Source organism: Dipodomys merriami, unplaced genomic scaffold (assembly GCF_024711535.1).
Source record: "Dipodomys merriami isolate MVZ:Mamm:240054 unplaced genomic scaffold, mDipMer1.0.p SCAF_419, whole genome shotgun sequence".
In the NCBI taxonomy this organism is placed as follows: domain Eukaryota; kingdom Metazoa; phylum Chordata; class Mammalia; order Rodentia; family Heteromyidae; genus Dipodomys; species Dipodomys merriami.
Genome location: NW_027205815.1, coordinates 671,418 through 675,792, shown reverse-complemented (window position 1 = coordinate 675,792; position 4,375 = coordinate 671,418).

Sequence of the window (4,375 nt, the reverse complement as noted above, 5' to 3'; positions counted from 1 at the left end):
AAATTTTGGCAAAGTAGCAGGATACAAAATTAACCCACAAAAATCAGTCACCTTTCTACACAGCAACAATGTCCAAGCAGAAACGGAAATCAAAGAAATAACCCCATTCACAATAACTTCAAAAAAAAGTACCTAGGAATTAACCTAACCAAAGATTCAAAGGGTCTATTTCATGAAAACTATAAAAGCCTAAAGAAAGGAATCTTACAGGATACCAGGAAATGGAAAGACTTCCCATGGTCCTGGATAGGCAGAATTAATATGGTGAAAATAGCTAATCTGCCAAAATTAATAAACACATTCAATGCAATTCCCATTAAAATTCCAATGACCTACTTTACTGAAATAGAGAAAATAGTCCAAAAGTTCATATGGAACAACAAAGGACATAGCATAACCAAAACAATTTTAGGCAAAAGAAAGAATACAGGGTGGATTATGATAGAGGACTTCAAGCTCTACTATAGAGCCATAATAACAAAGACACCTTGGTACTGGCACAAAAGGAGACCTGAAAATCAATGAGACAGGTTAGAGGACCCAGAAATATAGCTGCATATGTACAGCCAGTTGATATTTGACAAAGGAACCAAAGACATACGGTGGAAGAAGCATAACCTCTTCAACTACCGGTGTTGGGAAAACTGGCCACATGCAGAAAACTAAAAATGGACCCTAGTCTTTCACCATGTACTAACACCAACTCAAAATGGATTAAAGACCTTAACATCAAGCTTGAAACTCTGAAACTACTGCAAGACCAAGTGTGAGAGACACATGACCTTATAGGCACAGGCAGGAACTTCCAGAACAGATGCCCAGGGTCACAACAAATTGGAGAATGACTCGATAAATGGAACTACCTTAAAATAAAAAGTTTCTACACAGATAAAAAGTAGCAACTAACTAGAAAGAAAGCCAAATAATTGGGGAAAATGTTTACCAGCAATATATCAGACAAGGGTCTAATATCTATTATATATGGTGAACTCAAGAAACTAACCTTTCACAAACCTAACAAACCAATCTTGAAATTGTCAAGGGAGCTAAAGAGAGACTTCTCAGAAGAAGAGATAAAAGCGGCAAAGTAACACATGAAGAAATGTTCTTCATCCCTGACTGTAAAGCAAATGCAAATAAAAACAACTCTGAGTTACCACCTTACCCCAGTCAGAAGAGCCCACATTCTAAATTCAGGCAATGACAAATGCTGGAAGGGATGTAAAGAAAGAGAAACAATACTGCAGTACTGGTGGAAATGTATACTAATATAACCACTTTGGAAAGCACTCTGGAGGTACCTCAGAAAGCTAAATATCGACCTCTCCTATGAACTGGCCATACCACTCCTAGACATCTACTCTGAACAAGAGAACTACTTTACAAAGACACACACACCTCTATGATTATTGCAGCACTGTTCACAATAGCCAAGATTTGGAAACAACCCAGATGAAACACTACTGAAAAGTGGATCCCAAAAATGTGGGACCTATATACAATGGAATAATATGCAGCCATTAGAAAGGACAAAATGATGGCATTTGCAGGGAAATGGATGGAACTAGACCAAATTATTTGAGTGAGGTAAGCAAAGAACAAAGAGACAAACGGCACATGGTCTACCTATTACATGGATGCTAAGGCCAAAATGCAAGAAGGTATGACAGAGTAAACAGGACTCGAGAAACAAAGGACAGCCACTCATTTTGTTGTATCACCATTAATGACTCCATGTTATTGACCATGTAGATGATAGAAATATGCACACAATGGAAGGAGCCAGGAGGAGGAACAGAATAAGTGGGAAATGGAACAACATACAACAAAGGGGCCCAGCAGTTGCACTGGACATAGAAAAATATCTAAGCAACCCAAACACAGTTAAAGGAAGGGAGGAATAAGAGGGAAATCGGGAATAGCCCACACTAAGCAAGAGGAAAAAATGTAAACATCACCTGAGGGGGGAAAATAACTTGGATTGTCAAAGCTCATAGAATTAACAAACTTTAGACCATAATAACAATAACTTGCCTTGTCAAGGTTAAAATGTGTTTGTGACTTTACGCATCACAATTCCACAGTACTGTGAAATATGTGAAATATATGTAATCACCTATCTCAAATTTTACAAAAAAGTGTGAGAAGGGAAAGGTTACGAGGGATGGGTGACAATGTTGTCAGACACCTTGCATTCATGTACAGTTTTGTAGAATGGGAACTTCTCTGTACAACTACTTAAAGATAATAATAATAAAAATTGTTTAAAAATAAATAACCAATAGGATGACAATAAAAATGTTCAAATATAAAATAAGAAATTAAATCCAGTTGGAAGGAAAATTTCTTTGGGGGGAGTAATGTAGTTTATTCTATAGCAAGTCTCACTTCAGAAATAAATTCAAAAGCTAGGCCTCAAGTAAGTGAAATAAACTAAGAAGTAGAGTTTAAAAAAGAAACTCTACCCATTCTTTCTTGCCTGGACAGCTGGTGTGGGTAAAAATGTATCATCCTCCTAAACTGGAACCGAAGTAGCAAGGACCTTACTTGGTGGTTCTAATTTCACTGTTGGCTATTAAATTAGTAGGAAAACAATATTAGATCATCAGTCTCAAGTGAAAATGGCAGTGAACCAATATACAGAGAAGGCTGCAAGATTGACTCTTCAGAGACACTCAGAGGATTCCTTAAGGATAAGGCTTACTAAGTGTTAATTAGTGCTAACTAGTGTGTTTCTATAATTTACTTGCTTTCTATTGTTTACATTTTAAGCCTGTTCGTTGGGAGGAGAGAAGGGAATTTTTAGGATTTGGTAAGAAGGAATCAGGATTTGAATGGACATGAAAACCAGTGGGGGATGTGTAAAGCAGTGAGGCCCAAATAATCAGCAGGGCCCACTAATCAATGTGGTCACATGACATGGCCCACTGGAGTGCATGGGGCATGCCATCAAAGGGGACAGGGCATGCTGCTGAAGGGGGGTGGGTGTTGTCCTCACATGACGAGCTGTGAAGAATTGATTGGGTAATGGGCAGTTTGTGAAGTGATGGTTGAAAACTGTTAGGCAGGAGACGCACTGGAGTGATGGAGGGGTTCAACTTATATATAGGCTGAATGGTCAGAGCAATGGAATTGGAGAAAATCAAGGCAAGACCTGGAAGGAAGGAAGTGGTGTGACAGTAGGAAGGGAAAGACCTTGGAGGAATTTGTGGGAGAGCAGGAGGGGAAGGATATCAATTGGCCACCAGGCCAGAGAATTGTAAGCCTGTGGATAGTCTTAATGAGAAGAAGGAAGTGATGAAATGGAAAAAGGGAAATGAAGTAAAGATCTATAAAGAAGGAGGGAGTAAGGGAAAAGCATTACCTATTGAAGTTTGGGGCTTTGGAGATTTGGGGGTTGGTGGTTTGCAGACCAATTAACTATGTGCGGGGCTGCCCATTGGAGGTCTGAGATTTGGTGGTTGGAGCTGGCTTGCCACTGAGTGCACAGCCCAGAACAAGGTAAACGCATGCTCATTTCTAGTGTAAATAAAGTTATCTTCAATGTGTCTCATTGGATTTTCTTGTGCTTTATGCATCATAAGTATACGAGTTCAAAAGTTAATAATCTCAAAGGCCACAAATTTTGTAAAATGTTATGTCATAATAGGTTTACATAACCCAAGGAACAGTGATATTACAAGGGCAATATGAGGTCACAATATCAAGTCATAATAATATTTTGATGTCATAATTAGTTGGTGATGCCATAACAGTTATGAGGTCACAATAGGTATATGATGTCACAATGGCATGCTGGACTTCAATTTTCATTAACTCCCATTTAGAATATGAATTCAGAATGGGATTGTGAGATATACAAAGTCATGCATTGGCCCAAACGTGGTGAACTCCTACCAGGTATGTGATGTCAAAATGTGACACAATAATCATTTCTTATATCACATGTCACACCTGAAATATGAAGTCAAAAACATTATGAGATCACAAAAGGCCTATGTATATCACAAGGGCATCATGTCAAAGTTATGAGGAGAGGACCAGTCAATGATGTCAGACGTGATCCTTCCTCCAAGGTTTTGTAATATTATAATGGTATAACTGATCTCAATTTTTAGACCACAATGATTATATGGGTAAACAACTGAACTTTGATATCACAAAGGCCATATGCTTTTTCAAAGGTGCTAAGAAGTCATAACCGATTGAAATGTCAAATGTGAATGTGATGTCACAATGGCATGTGATGATGCAATAGGTTTTTGTTATGGTGGTAATGAGGTCACCCATGGAATAGTGATGTCACTACGAGTTTGTAATATTACAATCACATGTTAGATTTCAATTGCTACTAGTTTACAATGAGGATAAGACT